The 11,481-nt window shown below is 40.8% G+C and overlaps 1 protein-coding gene across 5 annotated transcripts in view; it reads left to right on the top strand.

Moving 5' to 3' along the window:
* Positions 1-11,481, top strand: part of LOC121928001 (rho GTPase-activating protein 39-like) — a 132,284-nt gene that overhangs the window by 35,517 nt on the left and 85,286 nt on the right. Inside the window, exon 1 of one of the 5 annotated variants that reach the window (XM_042462164.1) lies at positions 6,238-6,346. The exons of the other annotated variants lie outside the window; for them this stretch is intronic. The gene's annotated coding sequence lies outside the window, so the exon portion shown is untranslated. Of the gene's footprint in view, positions 1-6,237; positions 6,347-11,481 lie in introns of those variants that run through there. 5 annotated transcript variants of the gene reach the window in all.

Genomic DNA, 11,481 nt, shown 5'->3' with positions numbered 1-11,481 from the left:
AGGAGTAGCTAATACCCCAGAGGACAGGATCAAAATTCAAAATGACCTTAATAGATTAGAAAGCTGGGCCAAAGCTAACAAAATGAATTTCAACACGGAGAAATGTAAGGTACTGCACTTAGGGCGGAAAAATGAAAAGCACAGATATAGGATAGGTGACACCTGGCTGAATGAGACTACGTGTAAAAGGGATCTGGAAGTCCAAGTAGACCACAAATTGAACATGAGTCAACAGTGCGATGAGGATTTGGATTTTCTGGTGTCTTTTGTAAGCTCTAACTTCATGCATTTGGAATTTCAGGGATCTCATATTCCTGTCTACAGCAGTTTCTTAAATTCACATGTGGTTGATATCAAAGAATGTTCTCAACCCAATAGCTATGTTAAGCATATTTCAGTACTTATCATTGCTTTCATTTTTGCTGTTTTCCCAAGATGCAACTTCATATTGGTAACGTTTACAGTTGACCCTCCATATTTGTGGCTTTGCCTTTTGCAGATTTGGTTATTTGTGGATTTGATCAACATGTTCTCTCTAAGAATTTCTAGGTCTTCCAGTGCAACTCTGCTGGAAATTAACCATAGAGTTGCACTGGAGGACTTGGAGATTACTAGAGAAAATACTTCTCTAGGCATTTGTAGGTCCTCTAGCAAGCTTTTCTCCTGTGGAGGTTGACCATAGAGTTGTGCTGGAGGACCTAGAGATTCCTAAAGAGGTGTTCTCTCCGGTAAAAACATAGTGTCTTTTTATTTGCAATTTTTGCACCTTCATGGGGATCCTGTGCCCCTAACCCCAGCGAATGTGGAGGGCCAACTGTATAATAATGTGCAGCCAATCCAAGGGTTGTTTTTATAAAGAAAATGCATTTTGAGGGGGCTCTTTTATTGGAGTAGCAGTGATTATCTCTTCATCTGCCACTTTTCTACTAGAATTCCACACCTAGCTGCTCTCCTCCTTGCCCAGCATTTGATTTCAGGCATGTGTTCTGCCTCCAGTTTGCTTCCATATTCTTTGCATGTGGCTGCAAAATTGGCTTACCATATATATTCATGTAGAAGTCTAGAAATTTAGGTCAAAAATTGACCCAAAAAACCTGAGTCGACTTATTCATGGGTCAATGTAAGTACTGTATCTTAACTCTTCTTTAAAAGAAGGAACCATCTCCTGGGGAAAAGCAATATAATATGTGAAGCACCAACCCATTCTACTCTCTCATCCATCCAGTCTTAAGAGTAAGCACAAAGAGTTATGTCTGCTGGAATTTTGGCCCATACAGACATGCCAAAATAAAGCTGCTTTGGGTCATTTTGGAGGTATACTGTTTAAATGATGCATTTAAACATGGCTGGAAGCCATGCTAAAGCCACACTCCAGTCCTAAGGTCTGGAGCGCAGCTTTGGCGCAGCTTCTGGCCTCTTAAGATGTGTGTGTCATTTAAACAGCATACCTCCAAAGTGACCTGAAGCAGCTTTATTTTGGCCTGTCTGTACAGGCCCATAATCTATAAAGGGAAACCAAGATGCAGCTTTGGAATACTTATGATATCAAATCTTCTATTACCACACCTTTGTCATTATTTTATGATTATTTGTTGTCTCCAAGCCCTTTCTTGGCAATGCCTTTGTAGATACTGCAATCAGAATTCATTACTCTGTAGCAGTTACATAATTTGAATAACCTAATCAATTGAACCAGCATTTTAAAATATAGGGTAAGAAGGTGATAAAGCTATAGCTGTGCATTGCAAATGAATACTATCCTGGTTTATACATAAGTAGAATGAGCATATTTCAGATATCCAGAATCATAGCAAGCCAGCTATAATTACAACTGAACATCGCAATTGCTGTCTTGGCAATAGGCCATTTAAGACACAGCCAGGAAATTCTAACGATCACAACATAGTTTTCATACTACTAACACATTGATTGTTGATATTCACCTTGTTTTAAACAATATTTGGAACCCTTTATGAAGGCAAGCAATATTTCAGAAGCTATTGTTCACAGTCCCTGCATTTTAAATGCATAAACTGTCCTACTGGATCTCATTCAGTTACATTGGAGCAACTGCACTATAGTGTTTATTAAGCAGCTGTTCCACATGACTTAATGTAGAGAAATGGAATATATTTATCTTCCAGCATGGCACAGCAACATGAATGCTTTACTTAGTAGTATACATGTTTCTTTCTAAACCTGGACTGAAATCTAGAGTGGTAAAAATGAGTGGAAAGGGAGCAGAGGCACTAAAATCTGCTTGATTGGTCTGGGCTTATACAAGGGTTGATGTTTTGAATGTGTCGAAAGACAACCTCTTCTTCTGTGATGGCACTTTCAATGCAGAGGAACAATTCAGCAATTTCAGTCTGAAACTTATGCTGCCTGAATGTGAAACTTAAACTTTATATAAGCCAGAATGTCTCATGTTAAGACAGTAGTTTCATGATTAATGTCTACAGTAAAGCTATTTCAGTTTCAAGGCTGATGGACATCCAAGATTTTAGAGGCAGGCTGTTAAGCAGGGGCTCACATACTAATCTGAAGGGAATTTTTGTTTTGGACTGTGCCACTTGTACTGTTCCATTTTATTAATCCTTGAGCCTACAGTTTGAATTGTTAGGACGCAGTACAAGAAGTCCCTACATAATTAACATTGGGTTTGCCAAATTGGCAAACGTACAAAAAATTGCCTAGAAAGGTCCTTAGGAGGAGTCAGTGTTGTTCTTTACATGATTTCACTTTGCTGATGACTTACACTTTAATGTATCTTATCAGTCATACTTCAGCAGTGGAAGTACAGTACTGAGTTTCAGTGGAGAAGGAAATTTGTCTATGTTAGGTTTTAGCACATTCAACTTGTGTTGATGAGAGAATTATAGTCAGCAGTGATCAAGTCTCCTCTCTAGGGAGTGCCAGCTCTGTTGAGCTCAGAACACAGCATGCTTGGCATGCGAAAAACAAAACACTGTTCAGCCCAACACACACTGTTTCCTGTCTTCCTTCACTTCTGATACAAATTGTATTCATATTTGTATATGTCACAGCAAAGGTTGTTAGAAATTGAATGAAAAATCAGACTGCAAGGAATTTACCTAAGCCTTCCAGACTGCACATGTATTTGTACTCTTGTGTCCTGCAACATAAACACTGGCAAACTGTGTTTGTATTGCCTTGTTTATGGAAAATACTGAAGGAGCTAATAGTCTGAAGATGTATTTTGTGCCTTTTGTTTGATGGGTTGCAAATCTCTTTTTGTTAATAGAATAAACATTTATGAGGTCCTTTATTCACTGTAATTTTGTAAAAGACATTTTTCTTTTATGCTTGGATAGTCAATTGGTTTTTCCTCTCAGGTTTAATTCCATCTATACAATAGTTATTCCTCCTCACTCCTCTGTTCATTTCGAAAGCAACATTGTACCTAGTCTAATCCCTGTACGTGGCTTTAGAAATTAAAAAAAACAACAAATCAAAGGAAACATAAAATTTGTCCTTTTGTGGATCAAACAATTTTCTCCTGATTTCTTGGCTCTTTGCCGGATTCCTGAAGCACCTCAGAGTTGTAGTGATTTACTTGAGTCACACTGAACTTGCCTGGACAACTAGTACTGTAAGTTAAAGAGTGCTCAGTTTTGTTTTTTAAAAAAAAATAAGAAACAAATATGAATTGGGACATCTGTAATCAGAGTTGCTGAAGAATGAAGCTATACAAGAAACTTGTAATGAAAACAAAGTTTGTCATTGTTTGATATGTTTAGTGGTAAGTCTATTGTGGACTTTGCTACCTGAAAAATAGCTAAATCCTTTCCAAACTATGGCTTGTTACAGACAGCAAAAATAAAGCTGCTTCAAGTCACAGTGGAGGTATGATGTTTCAATGATGCATGCGTCCTAAGAGTCCAGAAGTCGCACCAAAGCCACGTTCCAGACTGGAGCGTGGCTTTGGTGTGGCTTCTGGACTTTTAAGACGCATTCATCATTGAAACACCATACCTCCATTGTGACTCGAAGCAGCTTTATTTTGGCTGTCTGTAACAGGCCAATGTAAGTATTTGTAAATTTTTGGCTCATAAAAGACTGGCAGCAGTTTAAGTCTTTTTTTTCTTTTTAAACAAAAGAAAGACTGAAGGCCTATTATTCAGTGATGCCATATGCTTAGGAATGTCATTGCCGTAGTTACGACATTTTGGTTTGTCCTGTGACTTAAAAATGTAACTTCTGGGTCAGGATACTTGTAACGGGCTTGAGTAAAAATCCTACTCTGTAAAAGATGAATTGTAAGTCTTCCACTGGGTCCAGCTCAATTTTTATGGGTAAGCTTGAACAAAATAGTTATTCTGGGTAAGGACATGTTTGGTAAATAGAAGGTTGTTGTGGCAGGGAAACAAGCAACTGGCTCTGACATTTGGACAGCATGTGGGCTGTTCAGGAAAAAAAGAAAAAGAAAAGTTCACAATAGTATCATTTGCAGAGCAACTGCACCTTAAAACTCTGCATGAGGGCAAATTCCAGACTTTATACAACAAAACACCAAATCCGGATCTCAGCCATTTCAGATATACATAGCACAAGAAACACCATCGATTACATTCAAAATTAAGTCACTTGTCTAATTTTTTTTAAATGTGTGTGATGGCAGTTTAGTTAGCATGCTTGGTTTTGCAATAGTTGTTTGAATATTTGCAGAATTTGAATTCTTTCAGTATAGTGTGAGGAAGGAAAAATGGGCTAAACGAAGGATAGTAGGGGTGAAGTAGAGGGAAACGATTACAGGCTTCAGGAGAAGGGAAGCTGAGAACAGAAGACAAGGGTCCAAAATACACTGCAGAAATAATCCAGTTTGAGACCACTTTAACTGCCCTGGTTCAGTGCTAGGGAATCCTGTGAATTGTAGTTTATTGTAGCACCAGAGCTCTCTGACAGAGAAGGCTAGATGCCTCACAAAACTACAGTTCCCAGATTTCCCTAGCATTCAGCCAGGGCAGTTAAAGCGGTCTCAAACTGGATTATTTCTGCAGTGTATTTGGACTATACTTTTTAATCACTGCAAAATCTTTTTAAGATTTACTGCCACAGATTTGAAACTATAGATTTAAGGTGAGAATATCAAAACTCTTGTTCTCTTATTTGTTCAGTTGGGCAGTGGGGAGGAGGAAGGAGAGGTAGCCAGATCTACAGTTAGCTCGATTAGCTGGGATACATTGTGGGGAATAAAGCTGCCCGTCTCCTTTGCTACGATTGCTGGCCATGGAGCGCTTTGACATGATTGCTCCTGTCCTCTCCCCAGCTGAGCCCAGTCATGTGATCAATAGTGAGGAGGTACATCAGTCTATTCCGTCACCATTGCTTGACTTCAGCATTGCTTGACTTTGCAAACAAAGCTTTGTTGCGGAGGCGGCGGCACAGCAACCAGACTGAAGTGCTCCATTGCTGCAATCGCAGTGAAGGAGATGGGCAGCTTCCATCCTGTGTGAGTCAGGAGACATTAAAAAAACACATTTTAAAAATAAAACAACAGATAGTTGGGGAGGGGGGAGGAAGGAGACATTTAGACTTCTTGCCTTTACTCATTATCTCTCACTGGGACACAAACAGGGGAAGAGGATTGAATCTGGAGGCAACCAATTTGAATTGCAAGCTGGCAAGATTGATAGGTAATAGCAATAGCAAATACATTTCTATACCGCTTATCAATGAACTAGCACTCTAAGTGGTTTACAATATGTAAGCCAATCACCCCCCAACAAGCTATGTACTTATTTTACCATCCTATGAAAAGATGGAAGGCTGGGTGGACCTTGGAGCCCTTCTCTGGGATCAGACTTACAACATTGTGGCTGCAGTGCCAGCATTTAACCACTGCACCACCAGAGCTCCTCCAGGTAAATAATAAGGCTATTGGTTTATAGAAAGAAAGAAAAACACATCCTTTTTGTACCAGTTTAAACTTAGGCATGGGAAATATGTGGCAGTCAGTAAGATTGGAGTCTGGTTTATTTTGAGCATGTGTGGCACTAAAAGGGTCACGGCGGACCAGGAAACTGTGAAGTGACAATGATTTTTTTTTTTTTTGTTGCCAGTGTAGATACCCCCACAGTGTACATGGGACTGCCTTTGGAAACTGTTTACAAACTTCAGTGGGTTCAAACTACTGATTGCAGGGAATATATAGCTCCCTTATTGAAACAGCTTCCTTGGCTACCTGTCTATTTCTAGGAAGAAACAGTCTGGTTCTGGGAAGACTATGACCTATAAGGCCCTGTATAGCTTGGGTCCAGACTATCTGAAATACTGCCTTTCCCTATCTGAGCCTATCTGAGCTTGAAGATCTTTTGAAAGACAGGTAAATACTTTTTTTATTTAGGCCTTTGACCCTCCCAGAAGGGTCTTTTAATGCGGTATGCCATAGTTTTACCTTCTTTACTATGTTTTAAATTAAATTAGTATTTTTAATAAGATTGCTTCTTTAATGGTTTTAAAACTTTATTATTACTTGTTTTTGAAAGCTATATTGAGTTGTAATCTATAAGCCACCTTGGTCCAAAACACACTGCAGAAATAATCCACTTTGAGACCACTTTAACTGCCCTGGCTCAATGCTAGGGAATTCCTGGAACTGTACTTTTGTGAGACATTTAGCCTTCTCTGTCAGAGAGCTCTGGTACTGTACTACAATAAACTACAGTTTCCAGTATTCTCTAGCACTGAACCAGGGCAGTTAAAGCAGTCTCAAATTGGATTATTTCTGAAGTGTTTTTTGGCCCCTTGAATATTGTTGCAGGAGAAAGGTGGGATATAAACTGAATAAATAAATAATCAGGGACCTCCAAACACAGCTTTCTGAGTATATTGAGTCACATGGGACTGGAAAGACTTTTAGACTTTCCTACCTTTCTCGTGATCACTCACAGGGATGTGAAGGGGGAAGAGGACTGAATGGGGGAGGCATCTATTGGAACAATTGCGAAGCAGTGCCCTCAAAACCCATGTCAGCCAAACTGCCCAGAATGATGGTATTACTGATGGTATTGAATGCCATTTAGAGGTCCAGCAGAATCAACATCCACCAAAGTGACCAAGCCTGTTGTTTATCCTTTGAATCTTAGAACAGTCAAAAGCTTTTAAAAGGCAAGAAAGAGGGAGAGAGTTCAATCACTTTGCCACATTCTGTGTAAAACGTGCACCACATTCCAATTATGGAATACCTTTATACCCTTAAGAAATACAGTATGTGTGTCAGTAAAGAGAAGACTTTATGTTTTTGAAACCTCAGCAGGTTTTCTACTACATTACATTGGCAACAGTCTTTTGACATTTTGTACTGGTTTATAGTTAGGGATGTATGATACAACAGTGACATGTTCAGGTCCTTGCAGAGGAAAACCTGCCATAAGAGTAATGACAATATTCCTTCTGCTTACCAAACAAACAAACAAACAAACAAAAACCTTCATACAATAGTGTCATCAGGCAACAAAGGGAAAACTTGCCCAGTCAGTCTCCAGTGGAAGTGCAGGGTACAGTTGATGCTATTTCTTATCCTTTTGCTAATCTGTCTGCGAGATATGTTTCTTGTGTACCTACATGTTGTTTCTGACTTATGATGACCCTAAAGTGAACCTATTATGGGGTTTCCTTGGCAAGATTTGTTCAGAGGGGTTTGCCATTGCCTTCCTCTGAGCCTGAGAGAGTGGTGTGTGTGTGTGTGTGTGTGTGTGGTGTCTTACTTGTAAAAACATAAGTATACTTTGATTGATTGATTGATTTTCAAAATATACTGTGACTTGAATACTAAAGGAAACAGAAAAAGAAGATGAAGAAGTGCTCATTTTCCTTATCATGTGCTAAAACAGGATGTGTAAATGAGCCTCACCCTCAGAAACTTTCTGGACCTTTCCATATTGAGTTTTAAGGTCTTTTTCCTTCCTTTTTGGCAGACCATAGTATCAAGAAGTTCTGCATATAGAGATGGCCATGCTTAGAATGATGCACAGTTTAGATGCTGAAATTTCCTTAATTATGACCATTCTTTTAGCAGCTAGCTTTCTGAATCGATGCATTTAATCCTAAAATGGTGGCAGATCATTCTGTCCACAGAGCTTCAACCTAGCATTACTGAATCAGTGTTGTTGTTGTGTGCCTTTAACTCATTTCTAACTTATGGCAACCCTAAGGTAACCCTATCCCTCAGATTTCTTGGCAGAATTTGTCAGAGTGGCTTTGGCCTTTCCTTCCACTGTTTGAATTCCCTGCAGGGATTCAAACTCTGGTCTCCCAGTGTCCTAGTTTAACACTCACGCTACTGGATCACAATGGCTATACTTGAATCAGAGCTATCAATGCTACTTGCCTTCTTTTGAAACTTTTTACAATTTTTCCCCAGTGGCCAACAATTGCACAATAAACGAAATTCTCCAGCATCAGGGGAACCTCTGAAATTCAACATTTTCTCTAGTTCTCTAGTTAAGTATTTACTGACCTCCTCATCATCTCCCAAATGGCACTGTGTACTATAAAGACCTGTCTTTTGTTCTTGGTAGGGATAGCAGTAGAGCCTTGCGCTTGCCTTCCATGTTATTGTGCAGAGGCACTGTGCGCTGTAATACTATCTCTGACAGTTAAAATAGTTTGCAGCTGTGCTGAGCCTTGGATGGTTTAACTAATTACAAAAGCAGCTTGTCCAGTACAGAACACCTATTTATAAAATTCAGTTGTGTTTTATAATCTCATTCAAATTTCAGTTCACAAGTTGAGTGGCAGGGACTGATGCCAAATCACTTTCTCAGTTTTTATGTATATGATTTTATGTATATATTTTTTTGAAGAATTATTAACCAGTACCTTTAGACAACCATCAGTGCAGCCTGATATATATTCTAGCATTTGAAAGAAAAGATTAGTCAGTAAAACTGAAATCTTTTCAAGAAGCAGTTCCAGATTACAAAGGCCACAAAATTTCAGCATTGAGTTTACAGACTCTATCCTTGCTCATAATCTCCTGAATGTTACAAAAGAATTCTGAGCTCATCTGTGTCCTTGAAGTAATAATATTGTTTGTTATGCATGAGGAGATATTATTTAGCAGCTGTTCATCTTTTAGAAGTTCAGGGGAGGGTCACAGCAGGAGAAGGACATTGCATGGCTGGTCCCTATCCAGTGTTTTGGAAAGGATTTCTAATAGTAGTGTCAGTGCTTCACACATACTTTGCCCTGCTATCATTATATTCAGTGCTGAGCCTCACCTGGTCCAGATCACTTTTAAAATATGTTCTAAGTATGTATTTTTTACTCTGGTTAAATCAGATCTATATCTCATTTCTTACGGTTGGCAAGGGATATTTAATATTTATATTTCATGTGTAGGAGTATGTCATCATATTATTCACAAAAAACCCTTATAGGAATCCAGATGAATAAACAGACTGAACACTTGTGAGAAGATGTGGGATGAGATCCAGTGAGAGTAAAGAGAAGTATGGTCAATTGGATTGGGAACAAGGGTCAAGAATTATGAGAGCAATCCACTCAAGGAAAGCAAGCAAAGTAAAACAAGCCAAGGTTAGGAGTAGCAAAGGTCAGTTTAATCACCACACATATGTTTGGTTTCTGGTGAAGCTTTGGTGATTTTCTTCATTATCTCTTCTAGGAAAGATAGTGAGATGGGAGAGGAAAGAAAGAAAGAGGGGACATTCTACAGTTTTGTTTTAGTGCTTCGATTCTTCAATTGTTTCACCATATTAGCTTCTCTGTAGAGCTCTTCCCTACTTCAGAAATTAATGAATGATAGAAATGTCATTATTTAGAAGTTAATTTTTTCTTTAAAAACTTAAAGCCTTTTCCAGGTGTGGCAGAGCAGCTGGTCAGGCAGCAAAGGAAGGTGACTCAGTTTGCTGTCTGACCAGCAGAGCTGCCAGACCTGGAAGGCAGACCCTTCCCACCAGCACACTGGGTGACACCCTCCTGAGGTATCCCCCTGTGCAGTCCATAACTCCCTCATTCTGTGATGCTTAGGAAACTCCCTCCTCATTCTGTTTTATGTCTCTACAGGCTTCAGGCACTTTGTAGTTCTATACAGTAGAGTCTCAATTATCCGACATAAACTGGTGAGCTGATAGTCAGATAGCTGAAAATGTCGGATAATCTGGAGGGTCCACGAAAAGCCTGGCTGTACCCGTCGCCTTCCCTGTTGCCATGCTTTGGTCCTTGTTTTGGGGACTGGAGGTATTCTTCCTGCTCACTGCTGCTGCCACCACCACACTTGGGGCCATGTTTTGGGGCAAGGCTTCACTCGCCCTTCTCTCCATGCCCGTTGTGGCCGCCATGTTTGGGGGTGTGTCTGGGGGCATAGAAATGCCTATAGCCACGCCCCCAAGCAGCTGCGACATTGGATAATCCAGAATGTTGGATGACCGAAGGACGGATAATCAAGATGCTACTACTCTATATTGTATTTTGTGGTACTCCCATCAATGTTTTTTAAAACATGTTTGCTTATTTTTGTTGTTAGCAACGTTTAAAAAAAATCCATGTAGCCTAAAATACTACTGTTAGATTTGGTTATGCGTCTGTGACCAACACATACAGACAATATTCTGTAATATTATTCCTGGACAAAGAAATTGCTCTGCAAAGTCTTGTGATCCAAGCAGAAAAGTATGCTGCAATAAATGTCTCTTAGAGGTATTGTAAAACGAGCTGTATATTTTCTATACTAATCTTGTTTGTGTCAAGCAGGAAAGAACCATGATATGGGATTTTGGATTCTGATTTCTGTGGGAGTACAGCATTTCAAAAATTCTATTCTGGAGCAGTTCCCAGGCTTTTTGAAGGCATCAATTTATAGATAGGCCTTGGAGCTACTAGAGTTTGTGCTTTTATAGCAGCATACAATGGAAATAAGAATTGTTAATTGCTGGATCTGGCTCGGTTTATCTTTGTTCTTCTCACTGCTTAGGCCAGGGGTCGGCAACCCCCGGCCCGCGGGCCACATCCGGCCCGGCAAGGCGGCAGCACCAACCCCAGCACGGTCCCGCCACCACTGCCGCCGCCGCAGCGCCAATTCCCTGTTGGGGCCGGATTTTGCCTTGGCTGCGCACCTCCTCCTCCTCCGTGCGCTCCTGCAGCGGCTACCCACCTCCTCCTCCCCCATCCTCTTTTTTTGGGCGCTGCGCGGCTGCGCAGTCCGCCCTCTTCCCCCTCCTCCGTGGCCCACCTACCTCCTCCTCCTCCGCGCTGGGCCACAGGCACTTCCGCTGGCCCTGCGCGCACCCTTGCAGGGCCGCGCGCAGGGCTAATGAGGAGGACTTCCTCCTCCTGAGTCTGGGGCTGAACAGCCCGCCCCTTCTCCAGGCCAGAGCCTGTGATAGCTGGCAGGGACGGGGCTGTTCCAGCCCCAGTCTGCCCCCATTGGCCAGCCAGGCTCAGGAGGAGGAGCTCCTCCTCTGATGGGCCGGGCTGCAGCCAGAGGGCAAAGGAAAC

The sequence above is a fragment of the Sceloporus undulatus genome, chromosome 4 (genome assembly GCF_019175285.1).
Source record: "Sceloporus undulatus isolate JIND9_A2432 ecotype Alabama chromosome 4, SceUnd_v1.1, whole genome shotgun sequence".
In the NCBI taxonomy this organism is placed as follows: domain Eukaryota; kingdom Metazoa; phylum Chordata; class Lepidosauria; order Squamata; family Phrynosomatidae; genus Sceloporus; species Sceloporus undulatus.
Note: the sequence above shows the minus strand (reverse complement) of the source record. Positions and strands in the feature narration are given on the sequence as shown.